This window comes from Artemia sp. Qi Xiang Cuo, chromosome 4, assembly GCF_049724085.1.
Source record: "Artemia sp. Qi Xiang Cuo chromosome 4, ASM4972408v1, whole genome shotgun sequence".
In the NCBI taxonomy this organism is placed as follows: Eukaryota; Metazoa; Arthropoda; class Branchiopoda; order Anostraca; family Artemiidae; genus Artemia; species Artemia sp. Qi Xiang Cuo.
In genome coordinates, this window is record NC_142797.1 from 33,929,558 (window position 1) to 33,951,390 (window position 21,833).

Consider the following 21,833-nt stretch of genomic DNA (forward strand, 5'->3'; position numbering starts at 1 on the left):
CTTGTGAGACAAGGGAGGCTGCGCCACCCACGGATAATCGACCAATTAAAAGGAAATAATTTTTCACGAAAAGATAAAAAGAGACATTGATAAAAGGATTTTCGTTTGAACGGAAGACGTTAAATGAACCTTGAAATAATGGCGGACAAACGGAGAATTCAGACAAGATCTACCGCGGTAAAACAAAAATCGGAATCAGACACACAATTGTATGCGACTCCTGCTGGAAATACCCTAAGAAAAACACCATCAGATAGAACCATATATCACTCAACAGATGAAATAGACATTTCTGAGACATGTGAAGAGGATATCTTCAAACCAAAATCAGTAATAGAGCGATCCCCGGTACGAACCAGAGAAGAAGAGAAAAGTCTAAAACAAATGCAGAAAGAATTACTCGCAGATACAGAAACCCGAACAAAAGAAACAGTGGCGATAATACATGAGGAAAAATCATCAAACAGTTCGTGGTAACGAACTGTAAGAAAGGAGCGACCCGGCTCAATTGTAACCGAAACTCTAGAAAACGGGTTTTTGATACCAATAGATACATCAAAAGAATCAGATTTCAATGCTGATTTCAAATATATAACTGTCATCAAGTTTATTCCTACCCATCAAAAGTTACGCGTCTGAGAAAATTTGGCTGGTTTTCAAAAAAAGGAGGGAAAGACCCCCTATAATGTATAGAACCTTGATTAAAATCACACCATCATATTCAGCATATCAGAGAACCGTCCTGTAGAGGTTTCAAGCATCTATTTACAAAAATGTGGAATTTTGCATTTTTTGCGAGGAGAAAGTGATCACGAATGCGTGTTTATTCTTTTTTTTTCCCAGGGGTGATCGTATCGACCCAGCGGTCCTAGAATATCGTGGGGGGGCTCATTGGAATGGAAATTAAAAGTTCTAGTGCTCTTTCTAAGTGACCAAAAAAATGGAGGGCAACTAGGCCCCCTCCCATGCTCATTTTTTTCCCAAAGTCACCCGATGAAAATTTTGAGAGAGCCATTTAGTTCAGCATGGTCAAAAACATGATAACTATGCCTTTTAGGATGACTTGCTCCCCGGAAGTCCCCGGGGGGAGGGCTGAAAGTTATTAACTTTACTCAATGTTAACATTTAGTATTGGTTATTGGGAAGTATACAGACGTTTTCAGGAGGGTTTTTTTCTGGACGTGAGGGGGGGGTCGGGGGTTATGTTGGAGGATCTGTCCATGAAGGAAGTTTTCATGGGGGAACGGAAATTGCCATGAAGGGGGCGCCGAACTTGCCAGCATTATTTATTGGTTATTGGGAAGTATACAGACATTTTCAGGAAGGATTTTTTTTCTGGAGGATGGGGCTGGAAGACGGGGTTACTCGGGAGAATCTTTCCGTGGAGGTAGTTTCTTTGGCGTAGGGGAAATTTCTATGAATGGGGCGCCAGATTTCCAAGCATTATTTAAAAAACGATCAGAAATTAAATTTAAAAAAAAAACAAGTTGTTTTCAACTGAAAATAAAAAGCAACATTAGAACTTAAAACGAACAGAAATTATAACGTATATGAGGGGGTTCTCCCCCAAGTCCATACCTCGCTCTTTACGCTACAGTTTTTTTTAGTGCTTTCAAAAAAGCTATCTATTCTAACTAAACGGCCTTTGTGATTCAGGGGTTTGTGAATTAAATTTGTTTTTAACTTTTAACGTAAAGAGCGAGGTATTGACTAAGGGGAGAACCCCCTCATATACGTAATAACATATACGTAATAAAAAAAGCATTAAAAAAACAAGCGATACGGCTCAATAGTGATCGAAACTTTTAAAAACGGAATTTTGATGTCAATAAATGTATCAAAAGAATGGGTTTAAAATGCTGATTCTAAATATATAAATTTTATTAAGTTTAATATTACTCATCAAAGGCTACGAGCGTGAGCAAATTTACCCGATTTTATAAAGAGGGGGGGAATATACCCTACAAGTGAAAGAATTTTAATGAAAATCACACCGTCAGATTCAGCATATCAGAAAACCCTATTACATAGATTTCAAGCTCATATCTGCAAAAATCTGCAACTTTGTATTTTTTACTAGAAGAAAAATATACGAATATAGAACTTAGTTACGTCAGTTAATTTGTAAATTAAGTCATAACCAGATTTAGAGACATTCATTTAGCAAAAGAAAAGTAAAATGTTTATGCAAATTTTGTTTACTTATTCAATGACGGTGAGCCAAAATAAAAGCTGCATTAACAAAAAAAGTTCAGAAATTAAATAAAAAAAACAAGTTTTTTTAACTGAAAGTAAGGAGTGACAGTAAAACTTAAAACGAACAGGAATTATTCCGTATATGAAAGGGGCTGTCCCCTCCTCAACGCCTCGCTCGTTACGCTAAAGTTTGACTTTCTCTCATAACTTTATTTTTTAAAACAATAAAAAAATTTAGCGTAAAGAGCGCAGCGTTGAGGAGGGGACAGCCCCTTTCATATACGGAATAATTTCTGGTCGTTTCAAGTTTTAATGTCGCTCCTTACTTTCAGTTTAAAAAACTTGTTTTTTTTTATTTAATTACATGAAAGAACGGGTATAACAAAACAAACTCACCCTTCAGAGAAGGTACAAAAAGTAGGAGAGTTGGGGGGAGAAGAAAATATTATACAACGAGCAGACTCAGAAAACGAATTAAGAGAATATAAAGACAATGAGATTCAGAGTAGGCCAAGTAGCAGGAGCAGTAGAAGTTAAATTTCCAGCAGGGGCTCGCAAAAGAGTACTAAAAGACACAACAAATTTTAAATTACATAGAGAAGGGCAGATTAGCCAGAGTACGAAATGAGGAGGAACATAGAAAAAAAAGAGAAAGAGATAGAGTAGCCAAAGAAAAAAAGGAGGAGGCAGATAGAGAGGAAAGAAAATACATAATGGAATTGATTGCAGGGAGGAATTCCCAAGAGCCTCAGAAATCGTCTACAATAGAGGTAATGCAGGCAATAAACCTTCAACCAATGAAAGATAATGAAGATGTACATTTATACATATACAATTTTGAAAAAACGGCGGAATTAAGCGGATTACCGAGAGAAAATTGCGTGACAAGAATACAGCACCTCCTTAACTACAAAGCCCAAATTGCAAATAAACCATTACCAATGCACTACTCATGTGATTTTGAAACACTAAAACAAACCATTCTTGAAAAGTTTTATCTCTCCCCCGAGCACTTTCAAGGAAATTTTAGAAACTAAAGAAAACGAGACATCAAAACATATACAAAATTCAGGTACAAATTGAAAGATATGTGTTTAAAATGGCTAGAGTTAGAAAATTATAGAATATATGAAGCCCCGAAAGAAATAAAAGAAAAATTGACAGAAGTGATAAATAAAACAGCAATGGAACAATTTTTAGAAAATAGCCACAGAGAGTTGAAAATATATTTGAAAGAAATGAACCCGAAAACAAGCGAAGAAATGGCAGAAATGGCAAATAGGTGGACCGAAATAAGAGAAGAAATGGAGGAGATAGACACATTTCAAAATAAAGAGTATAACAAAGATAGGCATTATAACACAGCGCAAGGAGGATTAACTTGCTAGAACTGTGGTACCACGGGGCATTTTGCAAGAAACTGCCCCAATACATATGACCATACACCACATAAAACGACAGCCTGGGCCATGACCCATAATAGGGAAAAAAATTACGCATTTGCAGAGTCGCATAAGATAGACGGAAAACTGAACAGGGAATTAGTTGAAATGGTAATTGATCCTTGAAGCGATCAAACTTACGTGTAAACTGACCTAATTAATACAACAGAAATAGACCATAAAAAGAAAATTACAACATTATGCTTTTATAAAGACAATCATCATTGCCCATCTGCTTGGGTAAGATTAGAAATTGCATAGAACGACGGTACGGTACAAAGAAAAACGATAAAATTAGGCTTAGTACCAACGCTAGCAGTGAATGTTTTAGTAGGAGGAGACTTCGGAGTTATCGGAAATCTCCTATTGTTAGAAGCGACTTCTTTAACAGAGGAAAAATTACAAAATTACACTACGACGGAAGAATATGCTACTTCATTGACAAGGCGGGGAGGTGGACCGGCCCATAAAACAAATTGGGAGGCTGCGCCGCCGTCGGAAAAACGAAATACTTGATACGCGAGTTCAAAATGTTGATAATCCACAAAAATGGGATGCGGAAGTAAAAAGACCAAAAATATTGAAAATAAGACGCGCGAAATTGATTTTTCAGGAAAATTTGCAAATAATAGAAAACTTGACAACACTTTTAATGAATATGACACGTTAACAAGTACAGGCCAAAATGAAACGCTGAGTGTACCAGAGAAAAATGAGACGAAATTTATTGTACGCGCTTTTCCTCAGAAAGTTCGATAAATTTTAGTAGAATATGAAAAACCAAATGTCGGAATTCACTTCCCATTTGATGACGAAATGTTTGTTGCTGCGGTAAGAATAAAAAAGGATAAAAGAGAGAAGAAAGATATTAAGCGGAACTACAATAAAGAAAGGCAGTCGAAGATGGACACTGGAGTCCAATTCAGATTTTATGACGATTTATTTAATGCTACTACAAAAGAAAAGAAAACTAAGAGAGAGAAAGAGATATTAAACGGAGCTACAATGAAGTGATGCAGTCAAAGATGGTGGACACTGGAGTCCAAATCAGATTTAACATGATTTATTATTCTGTGCGAATGAAAATATTGAGCAAAGTAGAGATGAAAAGAGGAGTGTAAAAAAGAGACAAAATTTGGAGATTCAGCCTACAGTGGCGAAAAACAAAAAAATGTTGGATGGGCTGTGCCTTGAAAACATAGATAATAAGGGGGAAAAAGAGGTCAAAGACCTATGGGGAATAAAAGAAGATGGTTACAAAAGAGAGACGAATGACCTACAACGGGTAGGGGGAAAGTTGGGAAATATTGAATGTCGATTCGGATTGAAAAAACTTGGAAAGGAATAAGATATTGGTCTGATCAGCTCAAAAGAGGGTTTGTTCCTTTATGAGGGGGAGGAATCCCTTGGGGAAGATCCCCTCCAGGAAGTCACGAGAGATAGTCCTTTTCCTAAATGCACAACTGGCGGACAAGCTGTGATCCCTTTACCGAGATCTTGCCTTTCTGATCTGGAGTCCATGGGGGATACTCTCGCACAGTCACTTCATACTTCACCCAAACCTTTGTCCAGTAACCCTATTCATAGTAATTATTCTTCATGGGAACCGACAATTATTTCCGGCAAATTGTATTCAGTGGGAGATGTATCCAAATTTCATTTTCAATTAGCATAAACGTATATTCTTCAGTTAATTATCCCAGGGGAAGGAACCCAGAAAAAAGGCGATTCATTGTTCGCTCAAAATTTTACTTCATTCCCAGTACCCTTATCGTTTTCACAGGCCTTTGCATTTTCGGCCTTAGATTATTTGAAATTATGCCAAGGGGCAATTTACTTTTTGATTGAGATGTGGGGTTATTTCCACAGATGGAAATTAAGAGGCTAGTGCAGCCAATTTTTCACGATGGCTGGCATCATCATATGTGCCAGAAACTGATTCTCTGCTCCTCTCAAATATAAATTCGTGAGAGCAAGAAAATTTTTGTTTTTGATTGTGCTGTGCACAATGAATTTCTACGAATCTTGGGGACGTCAGCTTTGAAAACAAAATGTGGATGCTAGACAATCTAGACAATGGTGGTCCTACAGTAGAGACGTGTCGAGGACGACCGATCCAGAGCCAAGCAGAGGAAGCACAGGCATTGGTAGAAGAGAAGATAAACAAGTTTAGTGATTTTAAGTTTGGTGTTATTTATTTTATGTTTGAGTTCCCAGCCAATCTACTGGAGATGCAGGCCATTTATCTTAGGAGGGAGCTGTTGGAACCCTTGGTCCCAGTTTGTTCAGATAAATGTCCCTCCCAGATTCATTTCTTTTGGCTCCTTAATTATTTTCCTTCCCCAAGCATTAAATATTAATTTTCCTTTTATTTTGTGACGCCAGTTTGGATCCTCTTAATTGCGTACGTATTTAATAGATCACCAGGTAGGAAATTGCGCAGTTAGAGGGCTTGACCAGTAAGTTAGTAAGTCCTAGGATTGGCTGGAAAGATTCATTTACCACCTTCGTACCCCATGTCGCAGCACGCGGCTAGCAGAGCGGGCTGGGAGAAAGAGTCCTTTTTAAATCAGTGCTTTTATACAAAGTGTAGTGAATACAGTAAGATTTGTTTTTATGCAGTCTTTTAACTTTTCAGCTTAGGTCGAGTCTAAAAGAGATAGTTAGAAATCTTATCGGTAAACTTTGGCTTTAAATGTGGCCATAGACCATCCGGTCACGTTAGTATATACGGAACCGTTGGAGTAACCGCGGAAATCCCACTAATTTGGGGCCGAAGAGGAATCTCTCCCTCCAGTAAGTGGCATAACAACTCTTTGCGCCATTTTTGCCTTTAAAAGTGGTGACCCCGCACTTTAAACCTCCAATACTTAGCATTTAGAAGCTTGTCTGCTGTTATCACATCGCCTGGTTTGCGTCTATATGTTAGAGATGGTATTCTGAGCTTGCACAGACAGGATGGATATGGGACATCACAGAGGCCTTTAATACACTTTGTTGCCCTCCTCTGGACTGATTCCATTGCTGCTTGGTCAGTCTTGTTGATTGGGCATCAACACACATCCAAATTCTAGCCTTGGTCGAACTAGACTCTTATACAGCTTGGTAATAACATTTGGAGATCTGCTAGTGAACGTTCTTTTGATTAAGCCAAGTCTTTAATTAGCCTTTGCAATAGTTAATTTTGCATGAATATGGAAATTCAACTCGTCATTTACCAGGACACCAAGATCTCTCTCTGCATGGCTGCTGGAAATAGCTTTGCGAGACCCATCACCACAATTCAGATGGTACTGAGTGTGTGGGTTTTTCTTCCCCAGGTGAAGAGTCTTGCATTTTACTGCACTGAATTCAAGCTTCCAAAAATTAGTCCAGTGAGTGAATGCATCAAGGTCCGGTTGTTTTGACACAATATTTTCTGCTGTGTCTGCACAACCAATAAGTTTTGAGTCATCAGCATAGAGGCTTACTTTGCTATTAAGGATTTTTGACACATCATTTATATATTTATATATATATATATATATATATATATATATATATATATATATATATATATATATATATATATATATATATATATATATATATATATATATATATATATATATATATATATATATATATATATATATATATATATATATATATATATATATATATATATATATATATATATATATATATATATATATATATATATATATATATATATATATATACATATTTTGGATTCAACTTTTTTAGGCTTGTCTTTAAATCAAACCTGTTGACAGCTATTGAGGGCATAGGGGTTATGATGGTATAGGTAGTGGGGTTGGAAGAGGGGCATTATCAGGCAGAGTAAATACAGATGTAAACTACCTATTTACAGCATTAGCAATTTCTTCTGGGTTGTCTACTACACCGTCATTGACTTTTAGTTGTGTAACCGAGTGTCTGCCAGGTTTTTGGGCTAAGGTATAATTTCAAAAGCATTTCGTATTTGACTTGCTTGCTCCTGCTATAGCCTACTCATACTGTTTAAATAGGTTTCTGGATAGGTTTCTCACTTGTTTTCGTACCTTGGTATATTTTTGTAGTTATTCTTATTATGTATATTCTGCTTATATAGTCTCCAAAACTTCTTCTTTTTATTAATTAAAAAAAAAACTTTTTCCACAAAATAATTTTTTTTTAAGTAAAGAGCTCCATTAAAGCAAAAATGAACAAAATAGAATCAAATAATCTACCAAGCATACAACTACCACAAATCAATATCACTAAATAAATAAAATCCAAAACGAACAGAAATTAAAATAAATAACAGAGTCAAACTCAAAGTGACCAGAAATTAATATGAGTAGGGTTTAAAACCTCTAAGCTTTCTAAAAGCCAGAATATAATTTGTACTTTACTGAAAAAAATTCAAATGAATTTACTGAAAAAATGTACATTGTCAGTTTAATACCATATGCTGATATTTATTCCTTAAAACCTTAATTAATTTTTATTTCTTAAAGTTATAAAAGTGAAAACACTTAAAATAATTTTTTTTCATTAAAATACGAATTATATTCTGGCTTTTAGAAAGCATAGGTGTTTTGAATCCTACTCTTATTAATTTCTGCTCGTTTTGAGTTTGACTCAATTATTTATTTCAATTTATGTTTGTTTTGGGTTTCATTTATTTATAGATATTGATTTGTGGTAGTTCTATGCTTGATAGATTATTTGATTCTATATTTGTGAATTTTTAGTTTAATGGAATTTTTTACTTTTTTGGAAAAACTTATTTTGTGGAAAAAGTGTCCAAAATCCACAACCTATGAAGGTATGAAGGTGAAATTGTCAGATGATATTTCTGTTTTATGGATGACAACCTGCCATCCATATGCAGGTTGTCAAAAGGGCATATCAGCAATATCTTAGGCATATCAGCAACAGTTTTGTGTATAAAATTAAAACTTACAATGCCTGTTGTGGAGGGTGTTGCTAATCCCATAATGCTAATCCTTCTACTCCTACAACTAATGCTACTATTACTATTACTACTACTACTGCTACTAAAGCTAAGACTACTACTATTAACTGTACTCCTACTGCTACTACTATATTTACTGGTGCTACTACTACAACTAATAAACCTAAGGGTATTAAGGTGAAAATTTTTGGGCAATATTATAACTGTATTGAAATAAAGCAACACACTAAACCCATGTAGGTTGTCCAGAAAACGTATCAGCAATGCTTCAGGACCCGTTGATGGTATTAAGCTAGAAATTTCATTGTGTGTTGAAGGAGATGTTGAAAAAAGGTTCTATTTGCATACTGCTACTAATGCTACTACTGTTACTACAACTATTGTTCTGCATAATTACTGAACCTTTCAAAAATGCTGAAAAAATTGATGTCTCAAAACTTTCTTTGGATATTTGTTATGGGAAATGATTGCCGTGGGGGGGGGGGGTCTCTGAAATCACTGTGACTCTTAAAACAGGTACTATAACTTCCAATATCAAACGAGACCCATCTGAATTTAAAACGACCACCCATTCCATAGAAACTTTATATTCCCCTAGGGTATAACTTAAAGCCCTTGCCCCAGAGCTCTGGGGGATTGTGCCAACCCTGGAAGCATTATTGTAAGTTCTTTGGACTATTTTTTTAAAAAAATGCCATCGCAAATTGGTTTGCCATCATTGCTATCAGATGCATTTGGTGAAAAGAGGGGTAAATGGGGGGGGGGGGGTACTTCTTGACCTTCAACACTATTGACTCTTAAAAGGGACCTAGAACTTCCAATTTCCACCAAATGAGCCTATAAATCTTAAATCTTATACAACTATCCCTTTCATAAGAACCTTAAATGCCCCAGGGGCATAACTTACAACCCTTGCTCTCAGACTCTGGTGGTTTGTTTCAACCTCAAAGGCCTTGTTATATGATAATTGGACTATTTTGAATAAAGGGACTGTCTCAAAATATCTATTGGATACATATCAGGAAAACACAACATGTTTGTGTGTGGGGAGGGGGGGGTGACACTCTGATCACTTTGAGTCTTAAAAAGGGTCTAGAACTTATGATTACCAATTCAATGAGTCCCCTACAAAGCATATACGACCACCCTTTTCATAAGAACCTTATATGCCCCAAGGGCATAACTTATAACCCTTTCCCTGAGAGCTGTAGGGGGGAGGGGGGGGTTTTCCTCACAGGTATAAATTCCAAGACCTTCAACTGCAATGAATAAAATTGTTATCTCCAAATTTTGATTGGAGATGTTAAGGCAAATGATGAGCGTTTTCCAATCACTTGCTTTGCTGCGCTCCAATCACTTTGACTCTTAGAAAGAGCACCAGAGCATCTGATTACCAATCCAATGAGGCCCCTCCAAAGTTTATATGACCACACTTTCTATAAAAACCTTACATGCCTCCAGGGCATAACTTACAACCCTTGCCCTGAGGGCTGGGGGAATTTGCTATCCTCAAAGACATAATTTCCAGACCTTTCAAATACCTTGAACAAAATGGTTATCTCAAAATTTTGATTGGAAGTGTTTGAAAAAATGATAGGTGAGGGGGGGGGTCATTTGCCCTCTGATCACTTTTTACTAATAAAAAGGGCACTAGTCCTCTCAATTTACAATCGAATGAGCCCTTTTTGAAGCTACTATGACAACACTTTCTATAATAAAAAAAAACTTATATGCCTCAAGGGCATAACTTACAACCCTTCTTCTGAGGGCTATGGAGGAGGAGGATATCATCCTCAAAGACATAATTTCCAGACCTTTCAACTACATTGAACACAATGACCATATCAAAATATTGATCGGAAGTGTTTGGGGAAATTATGGATTGGGTGGGGTGATTCTCCCTCTGATTATTTTGACTATTAAAGGGCAATAACCCTCTCAACTTCCAATCGAATGAGCCCTTATTGAATTTTTCACTACATCCCTTTCTATAAAAACCTTATATATCCCCAGGCCATAACTTACAACCTTAGCCCTGAGGGCTGTGTGTGTGGGGGGGGGGGGAGGAGAGTTACCATACTCAAAAACATAATTTTTGGACCCTTCAACCAGTGGCGTATCCAGGATTTTATTTTTGGGGGGGGCCGTCAGTCTACCTTTTTATAGCAGTCATGTGAGCAAGAAAATTATCTATTGTAGTGCAAGATTTCAGGTGGCGGGTATGGGGGGGGGGGGGTAGCTAGGTAAAGAAATGAAAAGTACACACTTGTCATGAGCATTAATTTTTGTAGACTTTTTTTGTTTGAGAACGGATGACAAAATTTTGCCAACAAAGTCAGAATTAAAAAAAAAGTTAGAAGCAGTGAGAGTTTCTATTTTGGGCGAGTAGATGTTTTGGAACTACCACGAAGCGGCAGAATTTAGAAAATATAAAAAAAAAAGTGCATTATTCCTTATATTTGCCTATGGGACCCTTGTTTTAGAGAACCAAATAAATAAAAATAATATTATATCAACGGAACGTACCCATAATTTGGTTTCGGTGGGGTGGGGGCCTCAATCTATCTAATATAGCAGTCATGAAAGAAAGAAATGGATTGACATTAACATTGTCTACAGAGGATGAAGAACAATTGATCTTTAAAAAACAGAATCAATTGCACTTAGAGAAACGAGCAACAAAAGACGACTTAACCTCTCACAGTAACAGCCACCGCTTTTTTTGGTTGCAAATCAATCAAAAACTTGGTCAGCATTGACCTGGATATCGTGGTTCAGGGTCATGTGAGCTAGTCCGTTCAGACGCTCCTCGCCCGTTGAGCTCTGCAGATAGGTTTTTAATCGCTTAAGACAGCTAAAGCTCCTCTCAGCAGAAGCGGTAGTCACTGGTAATGTCTGAAAAATCATCAAAAGCCTTTGAATGCATGGGAAAAATTTTGCATCACATGACACAAGAGTCGAAGCAACAGTTGATGGTTTCTCAGACATTCCGAGTCACTTCTGTTTCCAAAGGACTAACTCACATTCGAGCGCACGTCTACCCCCGTGAAATCCCTTGTAAACAGCAACAGCGTTCACAAATTCATTAATATTTAATGACTCGCTGTTAGCTGGCAAAAGCCTTCCGATTTTGAAAGATGCCTCCTGATAGCGCAAAGATCTTTGATCAAGTTCTTCAATAAGTGAAGCAAAGTAAGGTTCGAACAATGACTCGCGATAAAAAACCTTGATGGACTTTTGGCAGAAAGACCTTGGAACAGCCGGAGCCATATTTAACTCTTGTGCAAGCTCGTAAGCTTTCTGAAAAATTGATTCAAAATTATTTTGTTTTGACTGCAGTAAAGTATCAGAACATAGCTTAATATCCCAACAGCACTCAACTAAGTCTAAATCTTTGGCTTGCAGCGTCTTAGAGACAGAGAGCATTATGGCACTTACAAACTCTAGCATAGCCATCGTGAACATAAAACTAAATTCGGTTGCTGCTGAAACCAACGCATTCGCTTTTGAAATAACTTTCGTATCGCACCATATGCTACCAACCATTTCCTCAAGTACGGAAATAATCGCACAATACAAAGACATCAAAACTATAATGTAATCGTGACGATCCACCCTTCTCGTTTTATACAACTTCACAAGCTGTCTCACAGGACTATCGCGACAAACGACAGCGACCGCTTCTCCAAGCATATTCATTCTTTTTGATGAGGATGATAAAAATTATATAATGTGCTGTATAGTAGCCAAGGTTGACCTAACAAGTCCTACCCTACTAGTTTTACATAAAGCCAAATTGAAGCTGTGCCATGCACAGTGGGTGTAGATCACATGCGGAAATGTTTTCCTAATTTCTGCCTGTGCACCAGAATAGCAGCCTGACATGTTGCTGGCCACATAAAAACCAACCCCCACAAATTTCTCCATTTTTAAGCCAAACGCAATGCATTGGCCGATGATTTGTTCCGCTACTGCAGAGCCGGTGAGATTTCCACAAACATAAAACCCGAGAAACCGCTCTTCAAGTAAAGCACGAGTTTCATATTAGTATCTGACTACAAGAACTAACTAGAACTAATTAGGCTTGTCAGCATGTATATCAATAACTGTACAACAAACCTGAAGAATCCTTTGATACTATATGCTGATGACTGTAAGCTCCTAGGACTGGCCCAGGATGACCTAAATCTGTCAACTATGCAAGAAGATCTGGACAGACTATCTAGATGGTCATCGGATTGGTGTCTACAGTTCAATGCCTTAAAATGTAATTCTACATCTTGGACGGAATAATCCAAAACTTGCATATCAAATAGGAGATACCCAGCTTGAGGCAGTCAGTGAGGAGAAGGACCTGGGGCTTATTGTTAACAGTGAGTTGAAGTTTCACTGCCATACACGAGCTCAAGTTGCAAAAGCAAACCAAGCCCTTGGCCTCATAAAGCAAACATTTACCACCAGGAAGTCGGGAGTGATTACAAAACTGTACAAAGCCATGGTCCATCCTCACCTGGAAATTGGCATGATCCTAGCATCTCTGTACTATAAGATGGATGTGAAAGAACTTGAGAGTGTCCAAAGAAGAGCAACTAAGCTTATCTCTGCATTCCAAGACAAATCTTACAATGAACGTCTCACCTTACTCAAACTCCCTACCTTAGTATACCGTAGAAAAAGAGGAGATGTAATAGCAACTCGTAAGTTGCTAGAAAATGACCAATTAAGTCATGTCTTTTCCCTGTCATTCTGAGCTACAACAAGAAGACATACCAAGAAGCTGCAAGCCCCCTGTTTCATCTAGCAAGAGTGCCAACAGTTTTTCTCAGTCTGTTCTGTCCCACTCTGGAACAGCCTGTCTGAAGCCACCATCCAAACTAAAACTCTAGATGCCTTCAAGAAAGGACTTGATCAAGACTGGGCCAACGCCGAATGGAGCCTGAACTGGGATTTCAAATCATAACCTTGAAACACCACCAGTGAGATTTCTACAGGAGGCTCAACACCACCTTATCTTGCTGGACATGCAATGTAAGGTAATTTTCTTTCTTTCCTCTCACGTGACCTTTCCATTTCAATGCTTACCTTACACTGGAATTATAGCAGTGTTTGAAACTTTGAATGAACTATTGCCTCTTAGTCCGATTCCTTATCGCAATTCATTCATTGCAGAGAAGCTAGTGCTTATAGCTGCGGGGGTTAAATAGTGAAAAAAATTCCTTGACATCTTGTTTGATTACAGGAGGCGATTGGACGATTGATGATAAAATAATGATATAAACTTGCTGGAGAAATGGATAGCCATTTAACAAGAAATGAAAAAAAAAATGGGTGTTGTAAATAACTAAAAAGCGTTAATATTTCGGAACTTACTATATTGGCACTTAAAAAAAAGAAAATAAATTTCGGGGAGCGGGGGGGGGCGCTCCGGTCCCCCCCCCCCTGGATACACTAATGCCTTCAACAATGCGCAACAAAATTGCTATAACAAAATGTTGATTGGAAGTGTTTAGAGAAATAATGGGCATGGGGGGAGGCATTTGCCCTCCAATTGATTTTGACTATTAGTAAGGACACTGACCCTCTCAATTTCTAATTGAATAAATCCTTTTTGAAGTTTCTATAACAATACTTTCAATAAAAACCTTATATGCCCCCTGGGTATAACTTACAACCTTTGCCCTGGGGGCTATGGGGGGTTTGTCATCTTCAAAAACATAATTTCCACACCTTTCAACTACGTTGAACAAAATGGCTATCTCGAATTTTAGATTGGATTTGTTTGGGGAAATGGTGGGCGTAAGAGGGGATTAGTTACCCTCCCATCGCTTTTGACTATTAAAAAGGGAACTAGCACTTTCAATTTCCAATCGAATGAGTCCTTTTTGAAGTTTCTACGACAGTACTTTCTATAAAAAAAAAACTTATATGCCCCCAGGGCATAACTTACATCCCTTGCCCTGAGGGCTGTGGGGGTTGTCATCTGCAAAGACCTAATTTCCAGAACTCTTAACAATGTTGAACAAAATGGTTATCTCAAAATTTTGATTGGATGTGTTTGGGGAATTGAATGAGCCCTTTTTGAAGTTTCTACACTCACCCTTTCTATATAAACCTGATATACCCCCAGGGCATAACTTAAAACCCTTGCCCTGAGGGCTCTGGCGGGGGGGGTCATCCTCAATGACATAAGGTCTGGATCTTTCAACTATGTTGAACAAAATGGCCATCTCAAAATTTTGATTGGAAGTGTTTGCGAAAATGGTGTGCATGGAAGGGGTGTTAGTTGCCTTCCAATCACTTTTGGCTATTAATAACGGCACACGCCCTTCTAATTTCCAATCAAATGAGCACTTTTTGAAGTCTCTATGAGAACTCCTGCAATACAAAGTGCCCTGGTCTAAAAAAAAAAAAAAACGATACATTGTGTCTCCATTGTTCTTTACTTAGGCAGTGCTATTGCGCTGCCTATGATTCCTTGCTCTACTTATTTTTTTTCACAAATGGCAGTGTTTTAAGTTTTGAGGTAATCTTACTGTAGTATTTTTCTCTGAGACCTTTAGCAGTATTTTCAGTACCATATTCCATGATTTGTAAACATCATTCTCAGTGATAAAGGACCAATCACACCCTGCCAACTCTTGCCTCACTAGACAGTAACCTCTAAACACATGTTTTGAAAAAACTTATTTTTCAGGGTACATTCTAAGAGAGCATTGTATAGCAGTGTGGTTGCTTGCCCCAAAGGTGGTAGTGGGACTATATTTAATAATGCTTCATGATTGCTTACTATTACAAGGTCAAATAGCTGACCACCCTGGTACCTAATTGGAAAGTTTACAGCTTGGTAAAGTGAATTGTTAGCTAGGCACTCAAGAAATGGTTCAACTGATTTCTGTCCAGAGTAGCTGCAGCCATCTGTCCATTGAATACAAAGTAGGCTAAAATCCTCAACTATGAGAAGGTTTCCTGTCAGTGCAACTTTTCTTTCAATTGATTTTACAACTTCATAGAGGGACTTCTCTAAATTAGGGGAACTTGGACTTCTGTAAATTGTACCAATATGAATTGGTTCTCCAGGGGGGTTTATTGATACCCACACTTGTTCTAAATAAGGCTCATAATCAATATTTCCTACCTTGAAAGTTTCTGGGATGTAGAGGACTATTCCCCTTCCTTCTTGCTTTGATAGGTTGCTAACAATTTTGTATCCAGGTATCTGTTACCTGTCAGAGGAATAGTAGTCCTTTTAGGTTTCACTTCACATAAGGTGTAAATGTCTGAAGTGCCTGACACAACAACACACTTAATTTCTTGAAACTTACATTGCTGAAGATAACATTAAGGCAATTAATGTTCTCACAGATTGTACTATCAGGGGGGGGGTTGATGATCTTTTAGAACTTGGTGACTCAATGGTTTGTTCAGGTTTATTACTATAAAAACTATTGTCCAACTCCCCATTAGATTGTTCAGATTTAGCACTGTAAAAACTGTTGTCAAGCTCCCTGCTAGCAAAAGTATCATTTACATTTAATAATGCACTAGAAGACAAATGGTCACTTAAATTTCCATCTGAATTGGAGGAGTAGGAGGCACAAAGTTTTTTGATATTATTTTGCCACACCAAATCATAATATCTGTCCCACCATTTGCTCACCAAGCTTGGATCTCTTCATACAGCTTTGCTTTTTTAATCCTGTCTGCTTTGGATATGTCATTTCTTAACTGAATTCTGCCAGTTCCTCTTGTTTCATATGACTTCTGAAGAATTTGTTTTGTTATTGTAAGGTTCACAACTGATAAAATGATGGGTGAGTTTGAGTTAGTTGGACTATTTGGGTTAGCTAAGCAATGGGGATTTATGATCGAAAGGTTTGGGAGGTTATAATCTTGGGACAAATACTGCTGGATAAATTGACCATCATCTTAGTTTCCTGGCACTCCAAGCACAACAAGGTTCAGCTTGTGTCTCTGCCTGCCTCTATCTTTGACTATCAACTGCTTCATTTTGTTCTCTAAATGGTTATTGAGATCAATTTTCAAAGCCTATACCTGTGAGACTACAAGCCTATTCAGCAAGTCCTGGTTGATATCAGCATCAGATGTTTGTTCAAGGGTATCTATCCATGTTGCAATGGCTTAAAATCTACAATCCATATCTACAATTACTTCATGCTTAAATTCACTTCTTTGTGTGGTTACAAAAATGAAATACCTTTGGGGCCCCTTTAAGGGCTTAAGATGTAATTAGCACCAGAATACAAGTATCATATTTGCACATTAGGGGGTTGGGGGTAAAGTTTAGGTAAAATTCTACTTTAGCTACTTTGGACTATCTTGGAAAAGGGTTAGGTTAGGAATCTCCCAGAAAGGTATTTTGAAGTACCTACTTCCACTCCTTCTTGCTCTAGAGGGTCCTGACCTTTGATGACCTATAAAAATCTGTGAGTTATAAAAGGGAAACCTTGCAAAATAGATCTTCTGCTTAAATGAAGTACAACAAAATTGTTTTCAGCTTCACAACTTTGCTCAATACCAATTTATAGGGTTTTAAAGATATGAAAATACATTTCTAAATTTTGAAGAAAATAAAACATTGATATGGCTTAAAATTATGCTCAAATAACTGAAATTGCATTTTCATAGCTAAGGCCAGAGAAAAAGAAACTGATAACTGAAAATTAAGGTACAATGTTGTTTTATCAAAATTTCCATGGGTATAGACCTGTCATGTAGGCAAATTTCAGGACCCTCTAGAGGGAGAAGGAATGGAGCTAGGGGTAAATATTTACCAAATCATATTATTGAGTTACAACTAAACTGAATATACCACTCAATGCCTTTTTTATGCTCCTTATGAATATAATAATTATTTTTATTGTAAATGAATTTTAGCCCCCACCCCTATATATACCAATTCAGGGTTTATATTTGCAAATTAGAGGGGGGGGGAGTTTAAACTTACCTCTCATTTACATCAGAAATAAAATTACCCCCACCCCCCTAATGTGCAAATATATACCCTGAATTGGTATATATAGGGGAGGGGGCTAAAATTCATTTCTGACAAAAATAATAATTATATTCATAATGAGCATCAAAAAAGGAATTAAGTGGTATAGGTTAGTGGTATAGGTCCTATTCACTTTAGTTGTAACTCAATAATATGATTTGGTAAATATTTAAAAAGGTAGGTACTTCAAAATACCTTCTCATTACATACTTTAGCCAGTAGACCCATCCCTGAAAGTTTCATTTTCCAAACCTAACCCCACTCCAAGACAGCCAAAATTAGCTAAAATAGAATTTTACCAAAGTTTAAACTTACCTCTCATTTGCATGAGAAAAAAACTTTACCAACCCCCCCCCCCCCCCGAATGTGCAAATATACACCCTGAATTGGTAGGCTATATAGGGGGGACATTCACCACATGGCTAATATAGGAGTAAAGTTCATTTGTGATGCAAATGGATGTTGTATTTAAATTGAGGATACAATTCTAGGTATATATTTACATATTAGGGGGGTGGGGTATATATTCTGTGAATATATAGGCTCTAAGAAATTCTATAGCAGCAGCAAGCAAGTTAAATCCAAAACGCTTTTGGAATTATGCCTCAGCCCATAAACCTGGTAGACACTCTGTTACGCGACTTAAAGATAATGACCGTATAATAGATGACCCAATAGAAATTGCCAATGCCATAAATAGGCAGTTTAAATCTGTATTTACTCCACCTCATAATGCCCCTCTTCCCGGCCCCCCCCACGATCCCCTCAGAACCACGATGCCCCTGATTTCCGTCAATAGGGTCGATGTAGGGGCCCACCTAAAAAAGATGAATCCAAAAAACTCGGTGGGACCTGATGATGTACACCCAAGGCTTCTTAAAGAATTGCATGTTGAACTATCAGGCCCACTCACTCACCTTTTTCAGAAATCCCTTGATGAAAAGTGTATCTCGCAGGATTGGCGCATGGCCCACATAACCCCCATACAGAAGGGTGGCAGCAAAGAGAATGCAAGTAATTAACAGCCAATCAGTATCACCTCGGCAGTCTGGAAGCTACTAGAAGCAATTGTTAACACTGCAATCCTGAAACACTTGACAACCAATAAACTATTCTCATCATGTCAGCATGGCTTTAGGTCTGGTTGGTCAGTTGAAACAAACTTGATAGATTCTTATAATTATATCACCAATCTTCTAGACCAGGGGTTCCCAGTTGACATCATACTACTCGATTTGGCAAAGGCGTTTGACAAAGTCTGCCATAAAAGACTTCGAATCAAGCTCCAAGCTATTGGGGTGAGTGGTGGTGTGGTTGAGTGGGTGATGCAGTTCTTAACAGATAGGAAACAGACGGTTAAAGTATTTGGCGAGGATGGAAGGACGTTTTTCTCCGAGGTGGCTGCTGTTGGAAGTGGTGTCCCCCAGGGCACAGTTTTGGGTCCAACTTTATTTAATATATATATAAATGACATGCCAAAAATCCTAAACAACAAAGTAAGCCTCTACGCTGATGACTCGAAACTTATCGGTTATGCAGACACAGCAGAGAATATCAAGTTAATTCAACTGGACCTTGATACATTTACTCACCGGACAAATATTTAGAGGCTTGAATTCAACACATCAAAATGCAAAACTCTCCACCTAGGGTAGAAAAACCCACAAACTCAGTATCATATGGATTGTAGGGATGGGTCCCAAAATGCCATTTCCAGCAGCCACGCGGAGAGAGATCTTGGTGTCCTGGTAGACGACCAATTGAAATTTCATATTCATGCACAAGCAACTATTGCAAAGGCTAATCAGACTCTTGGCTTAATCAAAAGAACGTTCACTAGCAGATCTCCAACTGTTATGACCAAGCTATACAAATCTAATTCGACCAAGGCTAGAGTTTGGAATGTGTATCGCATGCCCAATCAATAAGATAGACCAAGCAGCTCTAGAATCAGTCCAGAGGAGGGCAGCAAAATGTATTAGAGAATTCTATGATGTCCCTTATCCATCCCGTCTCCGTAAGCTTAGAATACCATCTCTAACATATCGTCGCAAACGAGGCGATGCGATAACAGCATACAAGCTTCTAAATGGTGAGGATACCATTCCTGGCCTTTTCCAACTGGACAATTCAAACAGAACTCGTGGTCATTCTCAAAAGCTTTTCCAGAAACAAGCCAACACCAGACTAAGGAACAAGTTCTTCTCAAATAGAGTTGTCAGCTTGTGGAACTCCCTTAGTGAAAAAACAGTAACCTCTACCAGCCTGGATGCGTTCAAGTCATCAGTGGATAGGGAGTGGCTCAACAAACCGTGGTGCACCATTTGGGACGCCACAGATGATGATTAACTATCATCACTGAAGCTGGCGGACACAGGATTCGTCCTATCGCTAGCAAGTGCGATTTAAGGTAATGGGTTTCTTAGGAAAACTGGAAAAACAAGCAAAGAAATGAAGATAAAGGCTCTCCCCCTGCAAAATGTGTTAACTAGGGTTATTCTACATATTAGGAAGCAAGAATTGTTTTCTTAATATGTTTCCTTTTCTCCAGCTGGGCTCCTAGGTTTAAAATACTGGTTGGCCAGTTTGGCTAATTTAAAGATTTGTATATAGGCCTATATACACTGTCAAATTAGGTAAATAGCCTATATACCAAATCATATTATTGAGTTAGGAATAAAGTGAATACACCATTTGATGCCTTTTTTTTATGCTGATTACAAATATAATAATCATTTCTATCGGAAATGAATTTCAGCCCCCCCCCAAATATATGCCAATTAAGGGTATATAGCTATTTCTACATTAGGGGGGGGGGCAAATTTTGTTTCTGATGTAAATGGGAGGTAAGTTTAAACTTTACCCCCACCCCACCCCTAATGTAGAAATATATACCCTGAATTGGCATATATATGGGGGGGGGGGCTAAAATTCATTTCTGATAGAAATGATTGGCCTATTATGTTTGTAATCAGCATAAAAAAAGGCATTGAATGGTGTAGGCTATTCACTTTATTCATAAGTCAATAATATGATTTGGTATATATTTACCTCAAATTAGCCATCTGGTGGTATCCCATAGGCTATAGGGGTGGGGGTAAATTTATTTGTGACAAAAATGATTACTATATTTGGAAAGAGTGTAAAAAAGGCATCAAGTGTAATGTTTACTTTATTTGTAAGTCAATAATATGAACTGTGAAATATTTACCAATTATAATGCCACCTAGAAATTTACCACCTAGCCTATGCCATTTAGGCCTATTTAGAAAATGTGGTAAATGAGGAATTAAACATTACTGCTCTTTGATTATAATAGTGTTTCCTTCACAAGAAAAATCTTCATTACCAGAACAAGTATTCCTATGTTTATCTTTTAACTAGGCTAGCAAATTAGGCCAATTTAAAAAATCCTTAAATGGGGCCTAGTCTATACCCTTGGAAACACCTTCTTGGGATAGGGCTAACCTATGCTGCAGAGCCATTCTTTGAAAGTCTAGGCAAATTCAGAAGTATCTTAAAATATTGAGGATTCTCTTACCAATTGAACTTGTTGAAACTTGTTAAAGTGAAACACAGCGCCAATCCAATACACGATTAGTGCCGTTGCCAAATCTTGAATTTAACTTACCGATTTTCTAATCGACATTATACCACGGGGCATTATTTGGTGCTGGAAATTGGGCTATAAATTAACCACACATGTTGTTTTACGATGTTCGCAAGGTTGATATTCAGTCCGTTTAAAAAATGAACAGAAAAAATTACATGGAAATACTGACTAATAAAACCTGAGGAGCAAAAACTCTGTATCTGGCAATATAAAGTATTCATCCCATAAATCTTTTAGCCTAATGCAAAAGCAACTCCAAAGCAAAAAGCATGTTTTTAGCAGAGTTTCCCCATAAAATTTTCTGGAAATATTCACTAAACTGTTTGCCAGTACTATCTCATCCTTTAGAAAGTAAAGAAAGGTCGGTGGCAAGGCAGATAACATATCACTAAGGGAAAATGATTTGTTTTCTGGTTTCAAGAACTTTGGATCCCCATTAAAATGATAATGATCAACAAAAGTCATGAGCCAATAGAAAATTTATCTACAAAAACATGCTATAAGAAAGGCAAAATCCACATAACTACAGTCATTTTTGCACTTCTCATCGTTCCGTGAAGAAAACTACCCACTGGATGGCTGGAGCGCTGAGAATGGGCAGAGATA

At 37.6% G+C, this 21,833-nt stretch overlaps 1 protein-coding gene across 1 annotated transcript in view; it reads right to left on the reverse strand.

The window, feature by feature from the left end:
- The window catches only part of LOC148953037 (DNL-type zinc finger protein-like), a 68,171-nt gene extending 46,918 nt beyond the window's left edge, over nt 1-21,253 (reverse strand). The window contains exon 1 of the mRNA XM_089087507.1: nt 21,156-21,253. The gene's annotated coding sequence lies outside the window, so the exon portion shown is untranslated. The remainder of the gene's footprint in view (nt 1-21,155) is intronic.
- Nucleotides 21,254-21,833: the final 580 nt, after the last annotated feature.